The sequence below is a fragment of the Ranitomeya imitator genome, chromosome 4 (assembly GCF_032444005.1).
Source record: "Ranitomeya imitator isolate aRanImi1 chromosome 4, aRanImi1.pri, whole genome shotgun sequence".
Taxonomy (NCBI): Eukaryota; Metazoa; Chordata; class Amphibia; order Anura; family Dendrobatidae; genus Ranitomeya; species Ranitomeya imitator.
In genome coordinates this window covers 187,445,605-187,456,658 of record NC_091285.1, presented here as the reverse complement: position 1 = coordinate 187,456,658, position 11,054 = coordinate 187,445,605, and the positions used below count along the sequence as shown (strand labels likewise).

Here is an 11,054-nt window from a genome sequence, read left to right as displayed (position 1 = left end):
GCAGCCCGTACGGTCCAGGGGTTGATCAGGCCCCTGTACGTCTGCCCGTGGTCTCCGTGAGTCTTTCGCCCCTATACCCAGGTCAGACGACCGATTTGCACGTCAGGGCCGCTGCGGACCTCCACCAGAGTTTCCTCTGGTTTCGTCCTGCCCAGGCATAGTTCACCATCTTTCGGGTCCAATCGTGCGCGCTCGTGCTCCACCTCCCCGACGGAGCGGGCAAGGCGGGCCGGTGGTACGCCCACCGTGTCAACCCCCCGGAGCGGGCGGCGGGATCCCACCTCGGCCGGGGCGCCCCGGCCTTCACCTTCATTGCGCCACAGGGTTTCGCGTCGCAACGGGGGGAGTGACAGATGGTACACCCCATCAGGTGGGCCCAGGGCGGGTGAGTCTGGCCTTGGGGGGACGTAAGGGATAAAGGAGGAGAGACCATCGGGGCACGGAGCCTCGGGCCTCCCTCGTTGCCACCCTTGCGAGGGGACCCCAGCTGCGCCACGGAGGCGATAGGCGGAGGGGCGACCCTCAGACAGGCGTAGCCCCGGGAGCACCCCGGGGCCGCAAGGTGCGTTCAAAGTGTCGATGATCAATGTGTCCTGCAATTCACACTATTTCTCGCAGCTAGCTGCGTTCTTCATCGACGCGCGAGCCGAGTGATCCACCGTTAAGAGTCGCGCTTTCTGGTTTGGGGACGCTCGGAGGCGCCCCCATTTTCACTCTCGTGTCAGCCGGCCGCAAAAGACTGGGATGCTTCGGAGGGTTGTTTTCAAATCTCGGCCCTGTTGCCCGGGCGCTCGGCCTCCCCGTCCCTCCCTCCAGCGGGGAGGAGAACGAAGGAGGGCTCGAGGCTTCTCGACCTACCGCCCGGACCCGCATACCCCGGGGAGGGGTGTGTGAGCGCACGGGAGAATGGTACCCGGGACGGCCTTTAGCGTGCGCGGGGGGCTTCTTATTTTTCCTCGGCAGGCAGCGGCAGGGCAACAATCGTCGGCGCGAGGCCGGGCGTCTTTTTCCTGGGCGACGGAGCGAGAGGGGCTCCCCGCACCCTCCCAACGTCGCCCGCCCGCTGTCCTCACGTGCCCTCGCCGTCCCCACCCTGCGGAGCGCCCTGGCGAAACGGAAAGAGACCCACCACCGCCCCCATCGCGTTCAGTACCCTTCGGGGATTTGGCGGGCGGCTGGCCTGGGCTTCCTGCTCATAATCGGTATTTTTCACTCGCCCATTAATTATCCTTCCACAGGTTCATCTAGGGAAACCTTGTTACGACTTTTACTGTCTCTAGATAGTCAAGTTCGATCGTCTTCTCGGCTCTCCACCATGGGTCTTGGCCGACCCCGGCGGGGCCGATCCAAGGACCTCACTAAACCATCCAATCGGTAGTAGCGACGGGCAGTGTGTACAAAGGACAGGGACTTAATCAATCGAGGGAGAGAAGCCGGAAAGGAAGCCGCGCAGCAGGAAGAGCGCCCGAAGGAAGGGGAAATCCCCGTTGTCGTCCGTGCCAGCAGGCGGGCATCCCCGGGCATCACCTTGCGGAGGAAGAAGGGAGCCTGAACAGCGAGTGCAGTGCCACTGGGAAGATCGTGCACGCTGTATGGTGCGAGGCGGCCGATGCGGAGGGTGTCTGGAAAAAACCCACCTTGCACAGAGAGGGCGAGGTGACTGGCCTCCGGAGGATGCCATGGCCCCCCTGCCTCGTGACCCACCGCTCCCGGGGCGACACACAGAGTCGCTGCTGGGGAGAGGGGCCAGGGCGGTGGGGGGCCTATGCGGCGCCGCCGTCTGGCTTAGACCCGGCCTCCCGATCGGAGGGCATCCATTGTAAAAACCACCCCTTGCGCGGGGAGGGCCGTAGGTGACTGGCCTTCGGAGGACGCCACGGCTGCCCTGCCTCGTGACCCACCGCTCCCGGGGCGACACACAGAGTCGCTGCTGGGGAGAGGGGCCAGGGCAGTGGGGGGCCTATGCGGAGCCTCCGTCTGGCTTAGACCTGCCTCTGCCGCGGGGGGTCCTCGACCCACCGGCAGACGGGCGCGAGGAGTGGGAGAGGGGGGCTGGCCGTCGGGGTCCACCGTGGCTCAGGCGCAGAGCCCGCCAGCGACGCGGAGGTCGCGTGGGGGGCGCAGTTGGCCTGGCCGTGTCGGTGTCGCCCTCCGGCGTAGTCCCTCGTCCCGGGCTCTTGCCCGTAACCTCAAAGGAAGCCAACCGAGCGGCGTCTCCCCCCAAAGCCATGCCTCCGCTGTTGAGAACAGAAGAAGCCCAGGGCGTCACCTTGCGGAGGAAAAAAGGAGCCTGAACGGCGAGTGCAGTGCCACTGGGGAGATCGTGCACGCTGTACGGTGCGAGGCGGCCGATGCGGAGGGTGTCTGGAAAAATACTCACCTTGCACGGAGAGGGCGAGGTGACTGGCCTCCGGAGGACGCCACGGCTCCCCTGCCTCGTGACCCACCACTCTCGGGGCGACACACAGAGTCGCTGCTGGGGAGAGGGGCCAGGGCGGTGGGGGGCCTATGCAGCGCCGCCATTTGGCTTAGACCCGGCCTCCCGATCGGAGGGCATCCGTTGTAAAAACCACCCCTTGCGTGGGGAGGACCGTAGGTGACTGGCCTTCGGAGGACGCCACGGGCGCCCTGCCTCGTGACCCACCGCTCCCGGGGCGACACACAGAGTCGCTGCTGGGGAGAGGGGCCAGGGCGGTGGGGGGCCTATGCGGGGCCTCCATCTGGCTTAGACCTGCCTCCGCCGCGGGGGGTCCTCGACCCACCGGCGGACGGGCGCGAGGAGTGGGAGAGGGGGGCTGGCCGTCGGGGTCCACCGCGGCTCAGGCGCAGAGCCCGCCAGCGACGCGGAGGTCGCGCGGGGGGCGCAGTTGGCCTGGCCGTGTCGGCGTCGCCCTCCGGCGTAGTCCCTCGTCCCGGGCTCTTGCCCGTAACCTCAAAGGAAGCCAACCGAGTGGCGTCTCCCCCCAAAGCCATGCCTCCGCTGTTGAGAACAGAAGAAGCCCGGGGCGTCACCTTGCGGAGGAAAAAAGGAGCCTGAACGGCGAGTGCAGTGCCACTGGGGAGATCGTGCACGCTGTACGGTGCGAGGCGGCCGATGCGGAGGGTGTCTGGAAAAAAACCCACCTTGCACGGAGAGGGCGAGGTGACTGGCCTCCGGAGGACGCCACGGCTCCCCTGCCTCGTGACCCACCGCTCCCGGGGCGACACACAGAGTCGCTGCTGGGGAGAGGGGCCAGGGCGGTGGGGGGCCTATGCGGCGCCGCCGTCTGGCTTAGACCCAGCCTCCCGATCGGAGGGCATCCGTTGTAAAAACCACCCCTTGCGCGGGGAGGGCCGTAGGTGACTGGCCTTCGGAGGACGCCACGGCCGCCCTGCCTCGTGACCCACCGCTCCCGGGGCGACACACAGAGTCGCTGCTGGGGAGAGGGGCCAGGGCGGTGGGGGGCCTATGCGGGGCCTCCGTCTGGCTTAGACCTGCCTCCGCCGTGGGGGGTCCTCGACCCACCGGCGGACGGGTGCGAGGAGTGGGAGAGGGGGGCTGGCCGTCGGGGTCCACCGCAGCTCAGGCGCAGAGCCCGCCAGCGACGCGGAGGTCGCGCGGGGGGCGCAGTTGGCCTGGCCGTGTCGGCGTCGCCCTCTGGCGTAGTCCCTCGTCCCGGGCTCTTGCCCGTAACCTCAAAGGAAGCCAACCGAGCGGCGTCTCCCCCCAAAGCCATGCCTCCGCTGTTGAGAACAGAAGAAGCCCGGGGCGTCACCTTGCGGAGGAAAAAAGGAGCCTGAACGGCGAGTGCAGTGCCACTGGGGTGATCGTGCACGCTGTACGGTGCGAGGCGGCCGATGCGGAGGGTGTCTGGAAAAAAACCCACCTTGCACGGAGAGGGCGAGGTGACTGGCCTCCGGAGGATGCCACGGCTCCCCTGCCTCGTGACCCACCGCTCCCGGGGCGACACACAGAGTCGCTGCTGGGGAGAGGGGCCAGGGCGGTGGGGGGCCTATGCGGCGCCGCCGTCTGGCTTAGACCCGGCCTCCCGATCGGAGGGCATCCGTTGTAAAGACCACCCCTTGCGCGGGGAGGGCCGTAGGTGACTGGCCTTCGGAGGACGCCACGGCCGCCCTGCCTCGTGGCCCACCGCTCCCGGGGCGACACACAGAGTCGCTGCTGGGGAGAGGGGCCAGGGCGGTGGGGGGCCTATGCGGGGCCTCCGTCTGGCTTAGACCTGCCTCCGCCGCGGGGGGTCCTCGACCCACCGGCGGACGGGCGCGAGGAGTGGGAGAGGGGGGCTGGCCGTCGGGGTCCACCGCGGCTCAGGCGCAGAGCCCGCCAGCGACGCGGAGGTCGCGCGGGGGGCGCAGTTGGCCTGGCCGTGTCGGCGTCGCCCTCCGGCGTAGTCCCTCGTCCCGGGCTCTTGCCCGTAACCTCAAAGGAAGCCAACCGAGTGGCGTCTCCCCCCAAAGCCATGCCTCCGCTGTTGAGAACAGAAGAAGCCCGGGGCGTCACCTTGCGGAGGAAAAAAGGAGCCTGAACGGCGAGTGCAGTGCCACTGGGGAGATCGTGCACGCTGTACGGTGCGAGGCGGCCGATGCGGAGGGTGTCTGGAAAAAAACCCACCTTGCACGGAGAGGGCGAGGTGACTGGCCTCCGGAGGACGCCACGGCTCCCCTGCCTCGTGACCCACCGCTCCCGGGGCGACACACAGAGTCGCTGCTGGGGAGAGGGGCCAGGGCGGTGGGGGGCCTATGCGGCGCCGCCGTCTGGCTTAGACCCAGCCTCCCGATCGGAGGGCATCCGTTGTAAAAACCACCCCTTGCGCGGGGAGGGCCGTAGGTGACTGGCCTTCGGAGGACGCCACGGCCGCCCTGCCTCGTGACCCACCGCTCCCGGGGCGACACACAGAGTCGCTGCTGGGGAGAGGGGCCAGGGTGGTGGGGGGCCTATGCGGGGCCTCCGTCTGGCTTAGACCTGCCTCCGCCGCGGGGGGTCCTCGACCCACCGGCGGACGGGTGCGAGGAGTGGGAGAGGGGGGCTGGCCGTCGTGGTCCACCGCAGCTCAGGCGCAGAGCCCGCCAGCGACGCGGAGGTCGCGCGGGGGCGCAGTTGGCCTGGCCGTGTCAGCGTCGCCCTCTGGCGTAGTCCCTCGTCCCGGGCTCTTGCCCGTTACCTCAAAGGAAGCCAACCGAGCGGCGTCTCCCCCCAAAGCCATGCCTCCGCTGTTGAGAACAGAAGAAGCCCGGGGCGTCACCTTGCGGAGGAAAAAAGGAGCCTGAACGGCGAGTGCAGTGCCACTGGGGAGATCGTGCACGCTGTACGGTGCGAGGCGGCCGATGCGGAGGGTGTCTGGAAAAAAACCCACCTTGCACGGAGAGGGCGAGGTGACTGGCCTCCGGAGGATGCCACGGCTCCCCTGCCTCATGACCCACCGCTCCCGGGGCGACACACAGAGTCGCTGCTGGGGAGAGGGGCCAGGGCGGTGGGGGGCCTATGCGGCGCCGCCGTCTGGCTTAGACCCGGCCTCCCGATCGGAGGGCATCCGTTGTAAAGACCACCCCTTGCGCGGGGAGGGCCGTAGGTGACTGGCCTTCGGAGGACGCCACGGCCGCCCTGCCTCGTGGCCCACCGCTCCCGGGGCGACACACAGAGTCGCTGCTGGGGAGAGGGGCCAGGGCGGTGGAGGGCCTATGCGGGGCTTCCGTCTGGCTTAGACCTGCCTCCGCCGCGGGGGGTCCTCGACCCACCGGCGGACGGGCGCGAGGAGTGGGAGAGGGGGGCTGGCCGTCGGGGTCCACCGCGGCTCAGGCGCAGAGCCCGCCAGCGACGCGGAGGTCGCGCGGGGGGCGCAGTTGGCCTGGCCGTGTCGGCGTCGCCCTCTGGCGTAGTCCCTCGTCCCGGGCTCTTGCCCGTAACCTCAAAGGAGCCCCAACTGAGCGGCGTCTCCCCCCCAAAGCCGTGCCTCCGCTGTTGAGAACAGAAGAAGCCCGGGGCGGCAGTTTGCCGGGTACTCCCCTTCGCCAAAACTCTTTTTGCCCCCCTCGTGGACAATTCGTCTCTCCCTTTTCCATCCTCCCTTTTCGCTCTGGGGCGTCCGCTTGGTCTCTCTCTCTCTCTCGCTCTCGCGCTCCCTGCCGAGCCGCCTCGGAGGATGTCGGACGAGCGGGGAAGGCGACGGCGTTCGGCCGGGCACACCACGCGGTGAGAGCCCACTCCGCCTGCCTCCCCACGCGTCTGTCGTCCCCCCACTATCGTAGGGGCTCGGGAAAAGACTGGAGAACGCGGAGCTCGGCGGTGGCGTGGAAGTGCCACCCACCGCCGCCGCTCTCGCCGATGCCCACCGCGGAGGCCGCCCATCGGACGCTGGGTGGGGGTCGGCGCGGGCCTCCGCGGGCGAGCTGCGCATCTGGAAGTCAAAGGGCCGCCCTCGGAGAAGATCGTTGTGCTACCCCGCGCGGGGAGCGATTCGGACGGCGGGCTCCCACGCCGAGGTGGGTGGGCGCCCCGCCGTTCGCCCACGCGGGTCGTCGGACCCCTGCCGTACCACAGTTCGGGTCAAACTCCCCCTCTGCACGGCAGCCACCGTCCTGCGAACGGGAGGCGACTGCCGGCGTGCGCGCCCAAGGACGAGTGCCTGAATCCCGGGGGGGTAAAAGAGGAAGGAGACCGCCCGCCTTAGACCGACGCAGGCTCCAAAGCCCGGGCCGAGCGAGCGGCACCACCTCCCCACCCGGGAGCGCTGAGCCAAATCGATCGGAGGAAGAGCCGGTGGGGGGCATGGGTGAGAAACCCCACCCGCTGCCATCCTTCCCCTCGGGGAGACGGGGAAGAAACGTGCCCGATAGTCCTGGAGGTACCTCTCCGACACGCTACGGGCGCCCTCGAGACGGAATCCGGGTCACGGTGCGATTCTCTCATAGGTCTCCCCGGTGGCGTGGAAGTGGGAGACATCCGACGCAGAGAAACGCCAAGCCTGCTCTGAGGGGACCGAGTCAGGGGGTGCAATCCGCCCTCCTGGAGCCCTCCTCGGGACGAAGACTCCAGATCTGCCTCCCTTCTGACATCCGTCACCCTCGGAGAACCAGAACACGCTTAGGGAGGGTCCGTTCAGGCTCAGGCGACCCAGGAAACGCGTCTCTGACTTGGGGCAGACGACCGGCAAGAGTCCCCCTGGAGCCGCGGAAGCCTGGTGTCGACGCGAGGGCGGACTTCCATGCAAACAGGGGGGTACTCGCCAAACCGCCTACCCGACTCGAGGAACCACGAAAACATCGGAAATCAGTCGGGCCCGAGAGGTACCCCTCTCTCCTATATCCTGCAGCTGGTGTGCAAAAGTGGGTATTTGCATGGCGAAACACCGACCCCCACTTTAAGGGAGCGAAGCCGAAAAGTGTCCGACTTCCTGGAGCTGTACGGCGGATCCGGCGGCCAGAAATTCCCTCATTCCGGTTCTATTTTTTTTTTTTCGATTTTGCGAAATTTGGCGGCCAGGCGGCGTAGCTGGGGCCTGGACTAGCCCGAAACACCTGGAACCGGCGAGCGGAACGAATTTCCCAACGTTCTGCGGCTCCCGGAAGCCAAAAACGCCTCGCCGAAAAATTTCAAAGTCCCAAGGACTCGTTCTTGAAAATCGATCCGGGGGCCATGGAAGTGTCCTCGGTACAGCCTCAGAGCTTTCCCCCCGCCTGGAAGTCTGAAAGTTCTATGTTTGTTCTAAGTGGAAAATCGCGTTTTTTTCAGTGTTCCACCCATCAGACCCAAACTTTGCCCACGCTTAGGTCTCTGTCCTGGGGTACCTCACAACATATTGACGCCCCCCTGGCGTGGAAGTAGGGGAAAGGGGTCAATTTTCACAAAATCGTGATTTTCTGAAAATATTTAAGTGTCAAGGACACTTTTGGAAAATCTTCCCCAGGCTCCTGGAAGCCTCCTCGGTACGCCTCCGGCGGTTTCCCCCTGCCTGGAAGTCTGACACTTGTCTGAAATTTTTAGAGTATGAAAACGCGGTTTTTCACCCAAAATTCGACCTTGCGCCCATGACTCGCAAACTTCACCCACACTTAGGTCACTGTCCTGGGGTACCTCACAACATATTGACGCCCCCCTGGTGTGGAAGTAGGGGAAACGTGTCAATTTTCACAAAATCGTGATTTTCTCAAAATATTTCTAAGTGTCAAGGACACTTTTGGAAAATCTTCCCCAGGCTCCTGGAAGCCTCCTCGGTACGCCTCCGGCGGTTTCCCCCTGCCTGGAAGTCTGACACTTGTCTGAAATTTTTAGAGTATGAAAACGCGGTTTTTCACCCAAAATTCGACTTTGCGCCCATGACTCGCAAACTTCACCCACACTTAGGTCACTGTCCTGGGGTACCTCACAACATATTGACGCCCCCCTGGCGTGGAAGTAGGGGAAACGTGTCAATTTTCACAAAATCGTGATTTTCTGAAAATATTTCTAAGTGTCAAGTACACTTTTGGAAAATCTTCCCCAGGCTCCTGGAAGCCTCCTCGGTACGCCTCCAGCGGTTTCCCCCTGCCTGGAAGTCTGACATTTTTCACAGTGCGAAAATACGGTTTTTCGCTCAAAATTCAACTTTCCGCCCATGGAACGCACACTGTGCCCCCCACCTTGGAGAGTCTCTCTGGCGTACTCGGGGTGACTATTAAGCCCTCAGACAACCTCCACAGGCCGACTATTAAGCCCCCTCCGTCTTCCGCAGGGCCGACTATTAAGCCCTCCACCGACTTCCGCAGGGCCGACTATTAAGCCCCCCTCCGACTATTAAGCCCTCCCCCTCGGAGTCCACTCAGCCAGCGACTGAAACGCGGCGAGCGGGGCGTGCGCACCCCGGCCGCGCCCAAAGTGCTTCACCGCGGTCATGGCTGTCGCCACCGAAAGCGGAAAATGTTTGTTTTGGCCAAGCTGCAAGGATACACCTCGGAACACAAAAAACAAAACGGTGGGGACATCCTACAGAGAAACACCGAGCCTGCTCTAGGGGACAGGGACAGAAGTGCGTCCGCCTTCCGAGAGCCCTCACCTGGGTGAGGACTCAAGATGTGCCCTTCTGACAGTGATAACCTCCAGAGAACCAGGACCCCCGTGGGAAGGGTCCTGCCAAGCTCGGGTCACCCAGATTCGCCTCTCTCACTCGGGACATGCGCCCAGCCAACGTCCGCAGAAGACTTCTGACAAACACCGAGCCTGCTCTGGGGGGACAAAGACAGAAGGGCGTCCGCCTTCCAAGAGCCCTCACCTGGGTGAGGACTCAAGATGTGCCCTTCTGACAGTGATAACCTCCAGAGAACCAGGACCCCCGTGGGAAGGGTCCTGCCAAGCTCGGGTCGCCCAGATTCGCCTCTCTCACTCGGGTCACGCGCCCAGCCAACGTCCGCAGAAGACTTGCAATAAACACCGAGCCTGCTCTGGGGGGACAAAGACAGAAGGGCGTCCGCCTTCCAAGAGCCCTCACCTGGGTGAGGACTCAAGATGTGCCCTTCTGACAGTGATAACCTCCAGAGAACCAGGACCCCCGTGGGAAGGGTCCTGCCAAGCTCGGGTCGCCCAGATTCGCCTCTCTCACTCGGGTCACGCGCCCAGCCAATGTCCGCAGAAGACTTGCAATAAACACCGAGCCTGCTCTGGGGGGACAAAGACAGAAGGGCGTCCGCCTTCCAAGAGCCCTCACCTGGGTGAGGACTCAAGATGTGCCCTTCTGACAGTGATAACCTCCAGAGAACCAGGACCCCCGTGGGAAGGGTCCTGCCAAGCTCGGGTCGCCCAGATTCGCCTCTCTCACTCGGGTCACGCGCCCAGCCAACGTCCGCAGAAGACTTCCGATAAACACCGAGCCTGCTCTGGGGGGACAAAGACAGAAGGGCGTCCGCCTTCCAAGAGCCCTCACCTGGGTGAGGACTCAAGATGTGCCCTTCTGACAGTGATAACCTCCAGAGAACCAGGACCCCCGTGGGAAGGGTCCTGCCAAGCTCGGGTCGCCCAGATTCGCCTCTCTCACTCGGGACATGCGCCCAGCCAACGTCCGCAGAAGACTTCCGATAAACACCAAGCCTGCTCTGGGGGGACAAAGACAGAAGGGCGTCCGCCTTCCAAGAGCCCTCACCTGGGTGAGGTCTCAAGATGTGCCCAGCCAATGTCCACAGCAGATTTCCGACAAATTTTCACTGAAAATTCAACTTTGCGCCCATGAACCAGACACTTTAACCACACTTAGGTCTCTATCTTGGGGTACTTTACAACATATTGACGACCCATGAGGTTGAAGTAGGGAAAATGTGAGATTTTTTTACAAAATCAGGATTGTCTCAAAATTTTTCTAAGTGTCAAGGACCCTGCCTGCAATCCTTCCACAGGATCCCTGGAAGTGTCCTTGACATAACACCTGAGATTTTTCCCTTTCTGAATGTATGACACAACAGGATTCGAACCCGAGACGCCAGCTCGGCAAGGCCGCAGCGCTAACAAGTGAGCCACCGTGCTTTGACTGGGATCGATGGATCCAGTTAGTACCACATCCGTTACAGATATGACTGATCGACAGCTGTGTAGGTGCCACCCCCTGGGGCTGAGTCATCCCCCGTGATGCCGTATAGGCGATTATGGCAGGTGGATCCGGTCAGGTGCCACCCCTGGGGCTGAGTCATCCCCCGTGATGCCGTATAGGTGATTATGGCAGGTGGATCAGGTGAGGGATTAGGATTAGGGGTAGGGTTAGGGTTAGGGGTAGGGTTAGGGTTAGGGGTAGGGTTAGGGTTAGGGGGTAGGATCCCTTTATCAATTTTATGGTGTGGGGTGGTTAATCAGTGTGTTTTTATGTTTTTTTTAAAAAAACGCATGCGTTCCCATTGACTCCAATGTGTTTTTGGACCCAAAAAAACGCATGAAAACGCATGCGTTTTTTTGTGTCTATAAAACGGCTCTCAAAAATACTACAAGTTGCATTTTTGAAAATGAACGCATGCAGTAAAAAAAACGCATGCGATTGAAAACGCGACCAAATGCGTACACAAAAAAATGCATGCGTTTTCAATGTTAAATATAGGGAAAAAAA

General features: G+C 63.4%; 1 non-coding gene across 1 annotated transcript; it reads right to left on the bottom strand.

Moving 5' to 3' along the window:
* Window positions 1-516: 516 nt before the first annotated feature.
* Window positions 517-670, bottom strand: LOC138677976 (5.8S ribosomal RNA). Its single transcript, XR_011321362.1, has one exon. It is a non-coding gene; the product is annotated as a 5.8S ribosomal RNA (ribosomal RNA).
* Window positions 671-11,054: the final 10,384 nt, after the last annotated feature.